The 20,150-nt window shown below is 47.0% G+C and overlaps 1 non-coding gene across 1 annotated transcript; it reads right to left on the bottom strand.

The window, feature by feature from the left end:
* Positions 1 to 15,364: 15,364 nt before the first annotated feature.
* LOC115868462 lies at positions 15,365 to 15,528 on the bottom strand. The gene has a single exon (XR_004045612.1). It is a non-coding gene; the product is annotated as a U1 spliceosomal RNA (small nuclear RNA).
* Between the last annotated feature and the right edge of the window lie 4,622 nt (positions 15,529 to 20,150).

The raw sequence follows: 20,150 nt of genomic DNA, 5'->3' as shown, positions 1-20,150 counted from the left end.
AAACTAAAAGCATAGTCTGCATGCTCCTTAGAAGCCAGGATGGAGAGATGGAGAGACTTTATCTCATGGACTTAGGACAATTTTCCGGGAGAGATCACTCCCTGTAAAGGGCATCTGCTCGGTAGAGGAGCCTCAACGAAGGGAAAGGCTCTCATTAAAATGGACTGACACAGTGGCCACAGCAATGGACTCAAGCATAGGAACAATTGTGCGGACGGCGCAAGACCAGGGTCACTCTGAGTGGGAGGGTCACTCTGAATGGAACCGACAGGAGGGCACAAACAGCAACCGCGGCAGGTCCATTCTTGAGTGGGACTGTAACCGCAGACATGGAGGTAGGATTTACAACATGTGTTTTGGCAGGGACACAATTTAATCCACAGTACGACTCAGGGGCCGTGTAGACTAAGAAGTACATACAAGAAACACATGACTGCAGATTTGAGATTTTGAAACTATCTCAAGAACCCTATTTCACTAGAATTGGTTTCCTTTGTAACGCCATACATTCTATGTGTTTAAAAATACTGTGATGGGTGTGGGACGGGGGGCAGGGGCACTTCATAAACTTCCAGGTTGCCTCAGGCTCATGTTTCACCTGTATAACCTCATGCGACCTTCTGAGTAGATGGCCATGCCAAGGCTCAAAGAAGCTGCCTGAGCTTGTAAATATCTTCTAGGCGTAGAGCGCACAGTTCAAAGAGAAAGTGTATCAGGAAGTCCAACACCATGCCAGCAACCAGAACGTGCCGAGGAGCATGAAAAGCAAGCGTGGCAGAGTATCTTTATTATGAGTAGAGAGGATTTGAGTGCAGCAGTATTAGGCCAAAGGGACCAGGAAGGGGCAGAATGCAGAAAACAGGCTCCATTGCCAGGGCCAGGCAGAGCCTCTTGAAGATCATTGTAAATTCCTGTCAAGCTGGTGTCTCAGAGCACAAGCAGAATTTCAAGGTCAGTCAGTTGTGAAAATTCATTACGGAGATGTCAGACCAAACCCCTTGCTGGCAAGTCAAGTTTGGCTCGTAATGACCCTCCAGGATGGAGTAGCACTTTCCAAGGCTGTGAGTTCTTTAGGGAAACAGACTACCTCATCTTCCTCCTGTGGAGCTGCTGATAGATTCAAACCAGAAACCTTTTAGTTAGCAGTCAAGCACTTAGCCGCTGTGCCACCTGTGGTTTTTAAGGAAGGCCATAGAAGAGGGGACTTCAAAAAGTCCATGGAGATAAGTCTGTTCAGTTTCAATTCCATTTTTCTAAGTATTTGTTGAATCCCATTTGTATCCCAAGACACCTTCTGCTTCCAAAACGACACGTAAGCATAATGTTCTCCCTCAGCTGTGCACTACGCAGCTACACTGGAACAGGAAAACCAGTTTCTTAAAGGCTCAAGAGGACACCTAAGGGCAGATGGCCTGCATGGCTCATGGGCATCAAAACTTGGACCTAGGAGAATTAAATTGTTTCTCATAGATAAAGGTGGAGTGGCTCTGTTGAATTGAAGGGGAGGGTGTCTGAGACCTACTGTGCCTTGTGCACCCACCCTTCCCATCTGGTCAGGAAAAAAGTGGGTGATGTAGGTTTCCACCTAACACATCTGCACCCCATCTTAACCCAGCCCCTCTCCAGGGACTAGAGGATCATTGCAAACCTAGGTCACAGTTTACAGGTGCAGGGGCAGTGAATTAATGTGGCTCTGCTAGTCAAATTCTATAACTCCCACTAAAGGACCTTTCCTTGCATGGGTCTGGAAAGAAATTTGGGGAAGATGCCTGGGAGAAATTGTGAGGAGGATTCCCTGGAATGCCATCTTGCTGTGCATAAAATGAGCCTTCGGAGAAACAGGAGGAAGCATCTCATTCCAGCAAGAGTCATGAGGGGAGCATGTCATCTGGACCCAAGACGCCTGCACAGTGAAGTGCCTGGATCCAAGAGACAGCTATACCATCAGAGGAGCAGCAAGAGAGCCAGGATCCAGAGCCTGGAACAGAACGCGGCACTTCCCAACCACAGAGTTGGCGAGTGCTTTTGTGCACGACACGCTAGCTTAGTTTGCGGAGTGGGCTGCCTCTGGGCACTTAACTGGGGCAGTTGGCCTTGCTGACCCAGGGACATGGAGGTGAATGCCTTCAGGTTGAGACTTCCGGTGGAGTGGTGTGCCCCTTTGGGCATTTATGAGCAGACCTGAAAGAACTTAGTGACTCGTGCTGATGAAGAGCTCCCTCTGAGCTTTTCTCACTGCCGTTACAACTAGCTAAGTGCCTGAAGAAACCCTGTCATCCTGAATCGGTCGGTGAGTTCTGTGTACCCTTTGCAATGGCTATTAGAACCTAGAGGTCCAATCAAATGGGATCTAGAACCTTAATTAAGACAACACTACTGGCGCTGCTGTTGCCCACTCTGCCCTGTTCAAGGGCATCCAGCAAAGGCCTCAGTGGGGCTAGGTCTTCGGTGTGGGCTGGGCACAGAGGGATGTCATTTATAAATCCAGGGTGAGCCCACCTGTGTATTTGTGAAAAAGACGAGAAGCAACAGGGGTTCCCAAGCAAAGAGTGCTCTTCAACCGCAGGTGAGGTGTTAGAAATATCACCTCCAAAGCCAGGGGTTCAAACACCATTTTTTTCACCTCTTATTAGCCATAGTTGCGAAGAATATGAACAATACAAACCCACTACCAGTTCTGACTCACCACACCACTCTACTGCGTTTCCAAGGCTGTCCGTCTTGACGGGAGCACACAGCCTCATTTGGTGGCTGGTGAGTCCCAACTACTGACCCTGCAGTTAGCAACCCAATTCTTAATCCCCTGTGCTTCCCAGACCAAACTCACTGCCCTCGAGTCGATACCAGCTCATCGCCACCTTGTAGGACAGGGTAGCACGGTCGATGTGAGTGTCAGAGACTGTAACTGTTTCTGGAGCAGAAAGCTGCATCTTTCCCCTACGGAGCAGCGGGTGGTTTTGAACCGCTGACCTTCAAGTTAGCAGTCCAACTCCTATCTCCCTACTATGCCCCCCATCGCTCCTTAAGAACCATCCTAGGCCCTCAGGAAAGGGCTGCTTTGAGGACATGAAAGGGGTGAGTAATTTGCTGCTGGCCCGTGAGCCCTTTCTCTGAGGAAGAAGGTAGTTAGTACCTGCCGGAGCCTCCAGCCTCCACACACACCCCGTCCTACCTTCGTGGCAGAAGTGACCTCCACGTTAACATAGGCTGAAAGCTTGATCTCTCGGCCTCCATGCTTGAAACACTTACTCTTTTGCATCCTTTCCAAACATGTCACTTGGCATTCTCGGGGTGTCTGGGTAGCAACAGCAGTCACTCACCCAGACAACACACACTGTAGCTATTATCCAGTCATTTAATAATTAGCTTGACATTTATAATGTGCCTTGGGGGCCTTGGGGTGATGGTGCTGCTTTGAAATGAGAAGACACTGTTAATTGTGCACTGACATGCTCGCTGATGTGGAAAGTGACCCCAGGTTTTGCATGTCCTCAGCAGTCCTTACTGAGCACGTTTAAGCAGAGCCAGGTTCACTGGAGAGCTGAGAAGCACCATCCTCAGAGCCCCCTTTATGGCACTGAAAACTCACTGCTCACCAATCCATGGCACCTCTTGAGTGACCCTCTCTGAGAGGGTAGAACTTCCCTGGTGAGTTTCTGAGATCGTAACTCTTGGTGGGAGTAAAAAACCTCCTCTTTCATCCTCAGAGCACCTCATGGTTGCGAACTGCTAAACGCATTGAGTATCTCACTATGCCCCCACTATGCCTCCTGCCTCAAAGGCACAGTCCTCTGTTTCTGTACCATTTGCAGCATATACCATACAGCTGCAATATATGCTTGTGCAGTTTGCTTTTGTTTGTCTTCCTCAGGTTACAAGCTGAGGAAGCTACAAGCTCCACAAGACCTAGCCCACCTCTGGGGTGATGCCAAAGTTCTCTCTTGGAAGTTTATTGTGCCAACCTGGCCAATAAACACATGTGGGGTTAATTGAAGGGCAGAGGGATAAATGGCTCAGTGAGCCTCACCTTTCTAGTTCTCAGGTCTCTTGCTTTGTGATAGTCGGACCAGGGTGAGGCTGCCTTAGCCAGTTCCCTGCTTCAGCTGGCAAGGCTCACTTCCTACAAGACATCCCCAAGGAGAAGCCACATGGACCTGCCCTGGGTGCTGGAGCAGCCGTGTGGAGACTCCTGCCAGGGCTGAGATGCTTACACTTTCACTGACTCGGCTTTCCTCCTGCAGTCGGCATCATTGCGTCTGTTTTGTGAGATGGAGGAGGACTTTGCGGATTGGTGTTGGACATATGGGTTAATGTAGGACTTGTGGGCTTGGGCAGCATTGGGTTGGGATGTTTTCTTGATGTGCACTTAAACTTTATATAAAACTATCCCTTACACATGAGTTTCTGTGCATTTGTTTCTCTAAAGTACCCAGACTAACCAGCCCTACCATAAAGCACATGCCTTCTATTGCTGCCACAAAGGTCGGGCACAAAACCGAGTTGAGGGTGCAAGCCTTTGGTGGGGGCGACATTGGTGATTTGTTGAAAGAGAGTGAAGGCAAGGAGTTGACAGTCCTGCAGGAGTCAGCATTCCATGCTCTGGGAGACTGGGAGGCAGTCCCATCACCTCAGCCTTGGATTCCTCCTCAGTAAAATGTGACTCATGGGCACCGTGGTGGTTCCCCGGTAGAATTTTCACTTTCCATGTGGGAGAACTGGGTTCAAGTCCAGGCCCATGCAGCTCACCTGTCTACCCATGTCTATCATCTGTCATCATCTGCCGGTCACTGGAGGCTTGTACATTCCTATCATGCTGACTGAGATGGAGTCGGAAGAAAGATCTGGTGATCCACCTCCCCAAACCAGTCAGTGAAAATGCGACAGATCACAAACGGCAGAGGGAGAAGGCAGATGGCCAGGGAGACGGAGAGTTAGGGGCGCTCTAGAAGAGAGGTTTCTGGGACCAAAACAAAATGGAGAGGCTTGAGCCACCTTCCAAGGTCACGGTTTCATCGCGGTGCTGAGTTGGTGGTGTCGGCGATCCTGACCGGACGAAACAAAACCCACACAACATTGAGTTGGGGCTGAAAAAGCCAGAGAAAAACTGCCCAAAGCCCTACCCCATCCCCCGGTGAGGCCCTGAACCCAGTCCTTCAATGAAGAAAGTAGTGAAACACAACATTCCCCTCACACCATTACTTAGTGATTGTGATTAGCAGGAAGAGAGGCATTCGGGAGGGAAAGTCATGTGTGCTCTGAACACTCGTCCCATCTTGTTCTCCAACGTGTGTGGCCTCGTTCTTCTTGGAGAAACTGCTGGAACTGATGGCCGGGAGGCGCGTGTGGTGTTGGTCAGGCCAGCACCAAGAGACGTGGGAAGAAGATGAAAGGGCCTGCAGCAATCCGGACAGACGCTGTGATGTTTCTTGTCAGGGGCACCACGTCTCAGCTGGGTCCAGACCACCAGCTTCAGACCCCAGAGCCATCGAACCCTCCCTGTGGCACCCAGATTTTATGTCCACTTGGTGACGCATGAAAGTGTAGGGGTGGTACCTAACCGGTCCATCGGGCCACAGCCTGAAGATGATCCCTTCATCAGCACCTTACTTCTTGCTTTTGCTAGGATATGTCCTACCCATTGCTGTAGTTTAATGGTTAGAAACACATGTGCAGACAGAGCACTAAAGATGGGTTTTGAACTGACATAAGGCAGGCATGTCAGACCAAAAGGAAACATATTGAATGCTTAGAAGTTTCAAATATAATATCAAACTTAAGTTATTAAATCTGCCATTGTTTCTCAGTTGCATAACTGAGAAATGGTTGGTGTGAGCTACTCTATTTCTTTTCTCAGCTTATGAGGTAGTTAGTTTACTGTGCCAACCTGGCTGATAAACACCTGTGGGATTAATTGAAGGGTGGAGAGATAAATGGCTCAGTAAGCCTCATCTTTCTTGTGTCTTGTTCTTTGATCATCAGACCAGTGTGCGGCTGCTTTGCTTGTTCTGTGCCTCAATTTGCAAGCTACACTACCTGTGGGACACCTAACCCATGACTGTGTCGCTGTCATTTGAGGTTCCTTCAAGACCTGCGTCCCATTGGAATTTACATCTCTTGAGCTGGGAACTGTCGGACACTGTCATCTGGCTGACTGTTGGTGACCTGCCTTGCTGTTTGCTGCCTGTTCCCGGATAGCCTGAATTGCTCTACAGAGGACTACCCGGTGGCCCTTAAGACTTGAATGACTGCCAGTGTCTCATACTGTCTCACGGGAGTAAGTTGCACTGAGCCATTTGTACTGCTTTATAATTTAATTAACTGCTTATTTCTTATGTTTTATATATATATATGTATAAATATATATATAATTATTAGCATTCTGGTTTTGTTTCTCTAGAGAACCCTGTCTAACACAGCTTACTAACCTAATGTACTTAATATAATAGTTAACATTACTTGAACTGATCATCATTACAAACTAGGCATGGCAGAGCACGGCTTCGGGTTGCCACAAACCAAACCCACTGCCATCGAGTCGATGAGAACTCCCAGTAACACAGAGGAGACAGTAGAACTGTCCCTGTGGGTTTTACAGGAGTACAAAGCCTCTTCTTTTTTGTTTAAGAAATCAAACGGATTTCACTCAACATCAGCTTTTCCCTGCACCCAAGGATACAATCAACTACCTTCTTTAAAAACAATCAAATTCAATGTTTTCTTCTCCACTTCAGACTCCCAACATTCTCAATACAGGACAAAAGAACAGGAAGACTTTTAAACTTCAAATCAAGCCGAAGGAAACAACCACCTAGTTTTCAAGGTCAAGACAGAAACACTGAAGAAAGCCTGTCACACACACACACACACACACACAAGAAAACAGCTCCATCCTAGCCATATGTGACAGAGGTCGACTGGGCGAAAGATTTCAAACCATAGCCAACAGACAGACCCCCAGGCCAAGAGAGAGATAAGTAAAATTCTCTAGCAAGATTCTCCTCACTTCTGGGACCTGGCCTAATTCTTCCTGTGGAAACTAAGAAGGTACAGAATTGCACAGGATTCTGGTGGCTGCTCATCCTTTTGCCTGGGTAAGACTGCAGCTCCATCCTGTCGTGGTGAATAACGGTGCCCTATTATCCCGTGCCTTTGTTCTCCTGGCTGGCTCGCCAGATATATGTTGTTATCAGGGTTTAGCTTCTTGTCCTCCCAAAGGAAAGACTTACTACTTTGGGGAGATATAGGGTACCACAAGATCATTTGATTAAGAAACACTTAAGGAGGAAGAAAAACCTTCCAGCCAGCAGGGTTGGTCTTGGTATTTATTTCCCACCTGTATATACAACCGTTGAAGCCTTTGTGAATAAGAGAATCTTGGGAAACTTCCTCCTGTGGGGGGAACTTCCACAGGAAGTAGGAAGGGGTTCTGGAAGATGTCGTTCCAAGATATTGCACGGACCCCACATGTGCTCTCTCCAAATCTCCCTTTCTCTGTCTAAGACCAACAGAAACCAATCTTATCTGGTGAAGAAAGCAGATGGTGCCCGGCTATTAGAAGATACAGTGTCTGCAGTCTTAAAGGCTTCAAGTTAAACAAGCGGCCATGCAACAGAGAAGCAACAAGCCCACATGAGGTGTCATCGGGACCAGGTAACAGGCATCAGAAGATCCATAACAAACACACAAAAACATATCATTGAGAACAAAGGGGGTCAGAGCAGAGACCCAAAGCCCATCTATAGACAATGGAACATCCTCCCACAGAGGGGTCACAGGAAAGGGATGGGTTAATCAGAACCCAGTAAAGCACCAATGAAACACACGGTATTCCTCTGGTTCCTTGAGGTTTCCTCACACACACACACCCCACTATCATGACCCCAGTGATGCTTATCACTTCGGACTAGACCGGGTCATGTACACAGATACAGATAAGAGATAAGAGCTCACAACACTCGGAATCCAGGAACAGGAATGGGCATAGTGATACTAGAAGGGTAGGGGGAAGGTCGGGAGAGAATGGGAGGAAGGGGGAACCGATCACAATGACTATCACATAACTGCACACCCCTCTCCAGGGGGAAGAACAACAGAAACCATGGGGGGTGGAAGACAGCGGTCGGTGTGAGATATGAAAATAATAATAATTTATAATCTATCAAGCAGTCACAAGGGGGAGTGGGAGGGAAAAAAGAGGAACTGATACCAAGGGCTCAATAGAAAGTAAATGTCTAGAAAAGAATGATGGCAACATATGTACAAATATGCCTGATACAATTGATGCATGGATTGTGAAAAGAGTTGTAAGAGCCCCAAATGATCTTTTAATAATAATAATAATAAGTCTTATGAGAGTATTAAGACCCATTTTTTCACACACATGGGGTTCTAAACAGAAAGTCTTCCTTTAGCAGACAAACAGCAAACTGGTTTGTAGAATGTGATACTGTTTAAGTCATACTCTGAAGACCCTGGCTAGATGCCAATGACCAGGGAATGAGTCACCCGTCTTTCGAATGGTGTCCCTTTCCTTTCTCTCGATGGAGAAAGACGAAGAGATGCACCTTAGAGCCTGCTCGTGATCTTTGAAGAGCCCAGTCACTATGCACTCAAGTAGGACGTAGACCATCGTCTCTGTGAGCTAGGAAGAACCACCCTTCTCAGGAGGGTCCCAGAACAGGGAGGATGCCCACCATTCATGGCACAATCCTCTCTGGGGTGGATGATGCCTCAGCTCAAGGACCCATCCCAGGACTCCGCTGGTTGTCTCAGCCGGCTGTAGCCTCATTTTATGATTCCCAGGGGAGGTGTGGTCTGTCTCTTGAGCACGTAAGGAACTTCTCAGGCAAGTGGAAAGGAGTGTTTGAAATGCAGTCTGCCTTATAGGTAGATCATAGAGATTGCATGCTTACCAAACTTGGGTAGGGGGCGCTATTTAAATCTGGTTGGTCATCATTGCCATCCCTTGTGGGTTATCCCTGCCGCCTGCGGACTATGCCTTGTTTTGTTTTGTTTTATTTTGTTTTTGCAGACTGTACGGGTAATTGCATCAGAGCCTAGAACTCCCAGGACATGGAGTAGAGTTGAAGACTCAAGACTGAGCTATTCTGGGTTCAACTCGCTGGGGCTCATTAAGTGTCAAGGATTGACTTCAGGGTTCTCCCTCTTTGGTCAGGAGATGTGGAGGCCAGTGAAGACCTGATGGTGGATTCTGGGAGGGGCAGCATTCTTCCCGCTGCATATCACTGGATTGGGGCTGGCTCATCCCCAGGAATCAGGTCCTTGCTGACACTGTCTTGTGCGGACAGGTGGGAGTTGGGAGTCTACATCTCCTTGAGATCTCAGTGAATTGGATCAACAATGCCGATTCAAGAGGAGGACGTACACTGGGTGAGAACGCAGCTACAGAAGAAACATCAATTTAGCTGCTTTACTCTTGTTAAAAATAGAGTGAGGCGCTATTTTTAACAAGAATCAAATATCTGTCAGGGAAAGAAATATGAAAGGCTTGAAAATATCCTTTTAGAGGTGCAATAAAAACATGTGAGCAAAGGCTGATTGGCTACATGTTAAATTAAACAGTGAGCTGAAGCCATTTATCACCACCACTGATATCCTCTTGGCTGCCATATGAAAGGTCATCAGTTCAAACCTACCAGTTGCTCTGGTGGAGAAAGATGAGGCTATCTACTTCCATGAAGATGTACAGTCTTGGAAACCTAAATAAAGTTGCTGTGATTAAGACTAAACATGATGGGAGAAGAGTTTTGTCTGAGAAGTGAGGGATTCATCCTTACTGTATGCTCAGATTCTGGCCCTCCACTAACCACAGGGATAGCTTCATAGTCAAGGTCAGAGATAGGAAAGATTTTATTTCACAGTCTGTTGACTGAGTGTCATTTTCAATGTTGGGGGACACGGTGTATGGACTCCATTTGCCCCGGACGTTGGGGTGTTCTGGTAGAAGCACTGGTCGTCTCCAGGTCCACATGGCGACAGCAGTTCTTAGGGGCATGGGAAGCATTGGGTCCCCATCTCTAACTAGCAGCAACCCTGGTGGACACAGTGTCCAAGGTGCCCCCATCCCATGAGTCTCAGGGACACAAAAGCCCTTCCTCTTCTCATCTTTGATTCAGACCCGATTCTCTGACGTCCAAGACTTTGGCTCTCCTTATGACAGCATTCCTTCTGACAAAAGTGAATTCCTAATTCTTTTTGCTTTTTACTTTTACATTAAAAAGAGTAGACCCCAGGGAAGAAGCACCACACTTCCCAGAGCCCCAGGATTACAGACACATCAAAGGATGCCAAGCCCCTCAGGAAACCAGAGCATGCTTACCTCATCCTGCAGCCCATTGCTAAGCAACTGTGGAATCAACATCTGTTTCCATGGAGATGTCACTTCATCACCACTCGCCAGGCAGAGCAGATAAGTACATCCAGGAGGAAGGAATGTGCTGGACTGTGTCCGAGAATAACAGAACCAGCGGCCATGAGCAAAAGACGACCATCAACGTGAAAGGTTTATGAGCGAGCACACTAGAAGGAGAAAGAGGGAAGACGAACCCTGGATGAGGCTCAGGGGTATCACCAGCCAGAAGCAGCACAGGTGAAGGTCACCTGTCAACCTCTCTCATTGCACAAATGAGGACACAGGATGGAAAGAGGCCTCAGCCCTTCCCCCCAACCTTATACATCTAATGGTTCACAAGCCAGGCTGGGGCTAGCACCCACGCTGTGTGGCTGCTGGCCCAGGATTCAGCTCCCTCGGCAGGATGAGCCCCTGTTAAACCACTAGCTGCATCCCCATTTGTGTCAGAGTAGAAATGTGCAAATAAAAAGAAAGAAGGAAATGTGCTCCCTACAATCATTCATCTAATGAATGAGCACTACTTTGTGACAAGCATCAAAACAGGATTATCATATATCTGGAAGTGTTTCCTTAATATATATATATATGAATCATTTTATTGGGGGCTCTTACAGCTCTTATAACAATCCATACATCAATTGTATCAAGCACATTTGTACATATGTTGTCATAAACATTTTCAAGACATTTTCTTTCTGCTTGAACCCTTGGTATCAGCTCCTCTCTTTAAAGTTTTTTATACACAGAAGGGTACACTATACTATTATTAAGACAAACATTGGACTACATTAGATATTAAATCTGACTGTACCTAACTATTCTGACTTACAGACAGATGTGACTTAAAGACATTCTTAGGAATGGAACATGTTTGTAATTCAGGTGCTGCTTGTGTATAATGTGATGTTTGCACAATATCCTATTTCACAGCATGTATAGGGGACATTAAACAACATGACTGAAGAGATAGATAGAGCTAGATGGTATGCCTTTAAATTGCTTATATATGGGCTCTGTGTTATATATCCTTAAGGTTTAATCCTTTGTAGTCTTACATTCTGTGCACATTCATCTATAAAAACAACAGCTTTGCTTCTTCCTTTTTACTCACTAGACTTTCATTTATTTTCCTCATCCCACTGTCCTTACCCAGGCCCCCGGAACACATTTGAAAAGGGTACTAGCTGGCACTTCCATCGCAGATCTGATAATAACAGGCATACTTCTAAAATGTCATAATTTGCTGGGTTAAGAAAGTGTCTTCTACCCCGATTGTTGTTGGATCCGCTGGCAGGCTTTTTACGATGAGTCAGTGCTAAACAGCAAGCGCCTTGGCGGCTTCTATTGAGAGAACATACCTTCTCTTTGATCGGTTTGTGTACTGAACTACATAGGTAGATTATCTAATGGTCAACATACCTTTCTAATCCTGGGCTAAACTTTTTCTGACAAAGTATAGTTTCTTCCATGAATTAGCACATGTCTCTACGTAATATTTTGTGCAGGACTTTTGCACTCATGTTCGTAAGTAATGCTGACTCCCAGTTTCCATGCTCTTGCTTTGATGGCAAGGCTGACAGCAGCAGCAGGAAGCGAGTTAAGGGGCATTCCCTCTGTTTCTCACCTTTAGAATACTTTGTATTAAAAAAAGGGGGGTGGGGGTGCCTAGGCCTAGAAATTTGCCCATGATGGGATAGGATGGGACTAGCCTATTAGACCATCTGTTGAGGTGTAGTTCTTTCATTTTTAAAATATCATTTTATTGGGGCTCATACAACTCTTATCACAATCCACACATACATCAATTGTGTCAAGCACACTTACACATTCATTGCCCTCATCACTCTCAAAACTCTCGCTTTCCTCTTGGGTTCCTGGAATCAGCTCATTTTCCTTCACTAGCCTCCCCCCCCAACTCCCTGCTCCTCCCTCCCTCTGGACCCTTGATAATTTACAAATTATTGTTTTATCATATCTTACACTGCCCGGTATCTCCCTTCACCCACTTTTCTGCTGCCCATCCCCCAGGGAGGAGGTTATATGTAGATCCTTGTAATCGATTCCCCCTTTCTACCGCCTTTCCCTCCCGGTATCGCCACTCTCACCACTGGTCCTGAGGGTTACATCTGTCCTGGATTCCCTGTGTTTCGAGTTATCCATTTGCACCGCTGTGCATCCTCTGGTCTAACCAGGTTTGCAAGGTAGAATTGGGATCATGATAGTGGTGGGGAGGAAGTGTTTAAGAACTAGAGGAAGGTTGTGATTTTCATTAATGCTACACTGTACCCTGAGTGACTCATCTCCTCCCCACTACCCCTCTGCAAGGCAATGGATGTCCAGTTGTCCACAGATGGGTATTGGGCCCCCATCACGCACTCCTCTCATTCACGATGATATGATTCCCGCACCCACTCCACCGCCTTTGGTGCTTGATACCTGGTCCCCTCAACCCTTCGTGATCACACAGGCTGGTGTGCTCCTTCCATGTGGGTTTTGTTGCTTCTGGGCTAGATGGCTGCTTGTTCACTTTCAAGCCTTTAAGACCCCAGATGCTATATCTCTCGATAGCCGGCCACCATCAGCCTTCTTCACCACACTTACTTATGCATACATTCATCTTCAGCGTTTATATGGAGAAGGTGATCACACATTGATGGTTTTTGTTCTTTGGTGCCTGCTACCTGATCCCTTCATCACCTCGTGATCACACAAGCTTGTGTGCTTCTTCCCTGTGGGCTTTGTTGCTTCCAAGCTAGAGGGTCGTTTGTTTACTTTCAAGCCTTTAAGACCCCAGACGTTATATCTTTTGATAGCCGGGCACCAACAGCTTTCTTCACCACATTTGCTTAGGTACACGTTTGTCTTCAGTGATCATGTCGGGAAGGTGGGTATCATGGAATGACCATTTAGCTGAGCAAAGTGCTCTTGTATTAAGGGAATGCACACGAGGAGGCCCAATGTCCACCTGCTACCCTACTACTAAACCTATAAATATATGCACATAGATCTATTTCCCCCATAATCATAAATATATTTACATATGTACATGTCTGTATTTAGGCCTCTATGTATGCCCTTTGCCTCCTACTCCTTTCCTCTATTTCCTTATGCTTTCCTCCTGTCCCACTACCATGTTCAGCCTTCATTCTGGTTTCAGTAATTCCTCTCGGTTACATTGCCCTTGGTCACTCCCTACCAGTCCTCCCATCCTCTCCCTGTCACTGGTTTTGAACCACTCATTCCCTTGTCCTGGGTTGGCTAATACCTCCTCCCTTCCCGCACCTCCCACTCAGGGATCGTTGGTCCTGTTGTTTTCTTCTCACATTGTTTATCCAGCCTATCTTATCTAGATAGACCTGCAGAGATAATAATATGTGCATAAAATTGCGGATGGCCTTGACAACACCAAACAAAGTGGCACATGAGAACATGGCGATGACAGCAGCAACACAGACAAACTAACAAACAAAAAGCCACTGACATACAAAATCTAAAAGAAGAGGAAAAAGAACATAAGAAAAGCCTGTTAATAGTTCAAGGTATGTTTGTTGACCTTTAGGAGTGTTTTCTGGATGAGTCTGATGAGGTACCACGCCCTGGCCCCAAAGTCCATCCTTGATACTCCCTCGGGCCTTCCTTGCTCTGCTTCCCCCGCCACTCTATTGCATTCCCCAGTGTTTTGCCTCAGTGTGGTGGGGTCAGCTCGGTCACACATGCCACAGTGTCTCTGACAGCTGTCCCATGTAGGGCCATGGATCAGTGCAGGATGTCGCATCTTGCAGTGGGGCCGGCCATATGGTCCTCTCTGTGCATTGGCTGCTCTGAGCTGGGCTATCGTCCTCTGAGCTTGGTGAGCCCTGGTGTGCTCCGCCCCCTTCCTCCAGCTTCAGCTTCCTTCTGGGTGTGGTAGGCCAGTTCCTTTCCCTCACCAGACGATCTATTTTCATTTTCTGTGGCACTCCCTTCCATGGTGGGGGCCGGGCTGATTCTGGTTGGGGCTGGGCACATGGCCCAGTCTTTTTGTGGATTCCTCTGCACATTGTTGCCCTCCTGGTTTGGCACGTCATGGTGGGGTCTGTATGCACATTCCAGTTCTGTGGGGACACGACCAGTACTCTCCCCCTGGGTGGATTAGTGCCCTGTTCCTGTGTCATCAACTCAGTTTCTCCACACCCCAATTCTCCCTCCGCCTGGCCCCCTCCCCCTTCTTTATCTTGGACTCTCATTTACCTCCCTGGGTGTGGTCTGCCCTCTCCCCAACTATCTATGCTTCCACCTGTTTATTGCAAGATAGGTGTCTATTCTTCTATTCCTACCGTGCTGATTGTACTTACCTCAGGGGACTCATGTTATACCTGTCCTTTTGAGATTGGCTTACCTCGCTTAACATGATTCCTTCCAGCTCTTCCCACAAAGCGACGTGTTTCATGTGATTGTCTTGCTTTTCAGTGCTGCATAGTACTCCATTGTGTGTATGTGCCAGAGTTTACTAATCCACTCATCTATCGATGGAAACTTAGGCTATTTCCAAGTTTGTGATTGTGAACTGTGCTGCAATAAACATTGTGTTAAGGATTTTTGCATCTATGTTCATTAGAGATATTGGTCTGTAATTCCCTCTACCTGCGGGGTCTTTGCCCTGTTTGGGTATCAAGGTTATGCTGGCTTTTTATACTGAGTTTGGGAGTTTGCCATCCTTTTATATGCTATGGAATACTTTGTGGAGGATCGGTGTCAACTCTTCTCTGAATGCTTGGAAGAATTTTGCTGTGAAGTCATCTGGCCCGGGGGCTATTTTTGTTGGTAGGTTCTTGAGGACCCTCTTTATGGGTTTGTTGAGGTTCTTGACCTCTGTCTGAGATAATCTAGGGAGAGATGGTTTTTCCAAATATTTATCCATGTCTTCCATGTTTCTGAATTCATTAGAATACAGACTTTCATAGTACTTTTTGATTATCCTTTTCATCTCATTGAGGTCTTTTTTGTTTTTTTAAGGGGAGAGCGTGAATGCAGTCCCCCACTACCACAAATGAAGCAGTCGAGTTTCCCACATTTGGGGAAATCGCTGGGGTCAGCACATCTGGAGTGCAATGGATAAGCCTAGCCCTGCGAAAACCACCTTCGTGATCATGGTATCTCCCCTGCCAGGTAAGTATGGGGTCTGTTGTTATTGCTCCTGTTTCATCCCTTATGCTGACTATTGATGTTTGCTCCTTTCTATCCTTGGTAAGATTTGCCGGCAGTCTATCTATTTGTTACTCCTTTCGTAGAACCAGCTTTTAGCTGCATTTATCTTTTGCATTGTTCTCTTGTCTTCCCACTGGTTTAACTCTGCCCTGATTTTTATTATTTCTTTTCTCTTGCTATTGGAGGGGTTGTTCTGCTGACTCTGTTCTAGTTGTTGAAGGTTTTGTATTAACGTATCTGTCATTAGCCTCTCTTATTTTTTCATATATGCATTTAATGATATCAAGTTACCTGTGATAACTGCCTTCGCAGTATCCCATAAATTTGATACGTTGTATTCTCGTTCTCGTTAGTTTCTAGAAACTTCCTAATATCCTCTCTAATCTGGGCCTGTACCCATTCATGTTGCAGGAGATCATTGTTCATCCTCCAATTGGTTTCCCTTGCTTTTCTGGATGTCCTCTTATTAATCTCCAGCTTTATGGCATGGTGATGTGAGAAAGACGTTTGGATAATATCTCTGTGTTTGAATTTAGTCAGGCTTGACTTGTGTCTGAGCATTCGGTCTATGCTTGAAAATGATCCAGGTGGGCTTGAGAAGATATGAATTTTTTTGCATTTGGATGGAAAGATCTATAAATGTCTATCATGTCCTGTTGCCTAATTATACTGTTTAGCTCTATGGTGTCTTTGCTGAGCTTCTTTCCAATTGATCTGTCCTTCTCTGATAGCAGAGTGTTAAAGTCACCTACTATGATTGTTGAGTCCGTGTTTTCTTTTTCATCTTCTTAATAGTTTGACGAAATTCGCCGCAACATGTAAATATTCAATATGCTAACTACTTCTTGGTTTACTGAGCCTTTAAGCATTATGTTGTGTCCCTCCTAGTGTCCTGTTATGGTTTGTATCTTGAGGTCCGTTTTGCGGGAGATTAAGATAGCCACCCCTGCTTTTTTTGTTACCATTTGATTGATATACTTTCCACCAACCTTTTATTCTGCATATTTTTGTCTGTGTGCTTAAGATGTGTCTCTTGCAGGCAACAGATTGATGGATTATGTTTTCTGAGCCAGTCCTTCAGCCTTTTTCTTTTAATGTATGAATTGAGTCTATTGGTATTCAGAGTTATTATCACTATCTGTGGGTTCATAGTTGTCATACCCTGTCTTGTGTTTTGGGTGTTTACGTATCTCCTTTCATATCAGTGAGCTGTGTTTGAGTGGAGATTTTCTATGTTGTCTTCTTTTCCCTCTGAGACCCTGTTGTCCTGGTAATTGTTACTGGCATGTTGGCTTCTAGATGGAGATGGGATATATGGTGGTCTCCTGTTTGTTCTTGGTGGAGGTTGATCCTCTGGCCATAGTGAGTCAGCCAATATCTTCCGCAGGTGTCTTGGGTGTCTTGCAGCATATTCTTTGAGTCTTTCCTTGTCCTGGAAGGCCCTTATCTCACCATCTATCTTAATAGATAACTTGGCAGGGTAAAGGATTCTGGGGGAGGCATTCTTTTCTTTCAGCTTTTGGAAGATATTACTCCACTCTTTCCTCTCTTCATGGTATCCGCTGATAGGTCTCAGCATACTCTTACCTGTGCTCCTTTGTATGTGACTGTCTTCCTTTCTCTCACTGCTCTTAAAATTTTCTCTTTTTCCTTGAAGTTGGATATTTTTACTATTATATGTCTTGGCTTGTTCTTCTTGGGGTCTAGTCTAGCTGGCGTCCATTCTGCTTCCTGTATGACGCCTGGTTCTCACTCATTAGGCTGGGAAAATTATCTTCCAGAAACTCCTTTGCTATCTTGGCCGTCGACTTGTGTGTTGTGTTGTGCTCCGGTAAACCAATTGTTCGAATATTATTCCTCTTCATAGAGTCTGTCATTGATCTCAAGTTATCTTTTGCTTCTTTAATTTTCCTGTCTGACTGTCTTTCCAGCTTGCTTAGGTCTGTTTGAGTGTCCTTGAAATCACTGATATAGTTCTCTGCCTCCTCAAGCCTAATCATAAATTCTGTGACATTCTGTGCACCTTCTGCTACCTCCTCTGTTAGCTCCTGTAGTTCCCTTTGGTGGGTGGACTTCATCCCCTCTATTGTGGACTTCATCTCCTCTATTGTTGCAACCTTACTCTGGGTTGCTTCCCTCAGCTCCTGTATCATTGCAAGCAGACTTCTGATTTCGTTCTGTGGCAGATCTGTATCTGATTCTTCTATGAGAGATGTTAGCTCTGCTACTGTGTTTTGTTTCTCTGGGTTTTTTTGTTGGGAGTGATGAGGTCTGTTGATTTTTCCTCGATCCTTTCATAAGCCCCATGTTTCTGGGAGACCAGGGGGCCCTTATCTGTCTTACTGTTAAGGATTCTTTCAGGCGGCTGCCTATGACCTACTATAGAGATGGGTTCAGACTGCAATGTAGACAGAGTTCCTCGATGGCTTAGTGGTCAGGAGTGGTGAGATGTTTCAGTGACTGGAGCGGGGGCTGGAAAGTGAGTGCCCCAAGGCTGCTTTGACCTGGTCTGTCATGGCACCCTGAGCAGCCCTTCTTCTGTTGTTTAGTAAAAAAAGTAAACATTTTAAAAAAACACCTTTTTTTAATTTTGGGAGGAAAAAGAAAAAAATGGAGATAGAGAAAGAAGGAGAAGCTATAAAATAGGAGAGAAAAGAAGTAATAATAATAGTGAAAGGAGAAAAAGAAAAAAAGATAGAAGTAAAACCTATAAAAGAGGGGCATAAAAAGTAATAGTAATAATAAAAAAGGAGGAAGAAAGAAGAGAGAAAATAAAACAGAAAATATTAAAAAAAAACAAAAGAAAAACCAGCACGAGATTATATATATAATATAAATTTCCCCCCTTCATTTTCCCTCCAAATTCTCGAGATGTGTAATAGAAGGAAGAGGTGGGCGAGGCCTTGCTGCCATGGGATGTGGTGCTGATCTGGGGCTCTGGAGCAAGGCTATGTGAGGGGAAAATGCTTTTCAGATCAGCATGCACTCCCAGGTCCCTGCAGGCCTGTAGAGTTAAGCCGGTGGGTCGAGCCTACTCCGGCAGGAGAAGCACCACAGCAGTGAGCCTCCTGCACTGGCCGGAAAAGCCTGGGGCCAAGTGGGGTGCTGAGGGAGACGCTGGTCGCAGTACAAGCCTCCTATGCTGGCTGGCAAGGGCTAGGGTGGGCTGGCTTAGAAGCTGGCACTGGGGACCCTGCAGGGCATTGCCGTGGTGAAAGCCAGACAGGGTGGACAGATGGCTCTGGCGGGGACCACAAAGCCATGCCCTAGGCTCCCTAGCAGGCGGGACACTTATCCCTTCAGCTGCCGGCTCTGTGAGCGGCGCAGGCTCCACAACAACATGTACTGAGTCTGAACAGAGCGGCGGCTCCGGCGGGACACAAAGGGCAATGGCGCCCGACCTCCGCACTGAGAGGGACATGCAGCGGCAGGCAGGCTTCGCGCTCGGAGCTGCCGTTGGAAACCCCACAGTGGACCAGAGGAGACAAAGCCAGCTCCGGTGGGAACGCAAAGCCATGTCTCGCCCTCCCAGTAGGCAGGAGCGCCCACTGTTGGGCCCGGCGCTGTGAATGGAGCAGGATCCGGGCTTGGCGCCCGCTCTCTGCATTGAAAGGAACACCCGCTGCCAGCAGGCTTAGCGTTCTCGGCTGCCGGCGCCGGGTATCCCGCAGTGCACGGGGCGGACAAAGCGAGGGACCACTGGGGAGGGCAAGCTTAGCGCTCCAGGCCTCGGGAACAGGGCTCCACAGTGACGCAGGCCAGCCTGAAGTGACTCCGGGGGAAATGCAGTGTATTGGGTAGACGCAGGATGGTCTTCGACTTGTGCCTGCAGGGAGTGCATAGCGCAGCTTTTGGGGCCAGGAGTGGAGCGGGAGTTAAGCTGACAGGGGTGGGCGGCCGGGCAAACTGGGTGACCATGAAGAGGCCCCAGGCAGTAATTGGGGTGGATCGGCCTCTGCTGAGGTCGCCTAGGCAGCCAGCGGTAGATTGCAGGTCAGTTACCGGGGGCCCTGGGTGAATGGAGGGAGGGACGCGAGCCCAAGGGCAAACCGCTGCCGCGTGGGGAGAGAGGAACTGCAGGAAAGAGAAACTTCTCTCCTAGTGGGGTCCCACGAGTGGGCAGCTGCTGTAGGGGGTCCCGTCACCACTACACGTGTCTCGGCAGGGCAGCCAAGCGACTCCAGGTGCAGCGGCCCCATCTGGGGTGGAGTGGGGCTATAGGTAGTCGTGGCCGCAGTGGCGGTGGCCGGATGACCTGAGATGTCCCAAGAATCGGATTCTGGGTCACCAAGGGCCTAGCTCACGACAAATGCGTGGGGGTGGGGTGCTGTCCCAGGGGGATATTTCACTCACCAGACTCCTTCCACTCGGCTACCTGGACACCAAACCCACCTTGTTCGAAAGAGCTCTCAGGCTGGGAGGAAAAGGGCATTTATAGAGGTCTAGATAAAGACATGTACATATGCAAATATATTTATATGAGGATGGGGAAATAGCTCTATGAGCCTATATTTATAGGTTTAGTATTAAGGTAGCAGAAGGACATTGGGCCACCACTCAAGTACTCCCTCAACGCAAGAATACTTTCTTC

The sequence above is a fragment of the Echinops telfairi genome, unplaced genomic scaffold (assembly GCF_000313985.2).
Source record: "Echinops telfairi isolate 266 unplaced genomic scaffold, ASM31398v2 ScPeMD7_10;HRSCAF=50, whole genome shotgun sequence".
NCBI classification, from domain to species: Eukaryota; Metazoa; Chordata; class Mammalia; order Afrosoricida; family Tenrecidae; genus Echinops; species Echinops telfairi.
Note: the sequence above shows the minus strand (reverse complement) of the source record. Positions and strands in the feature narration are given on the sequence as shown.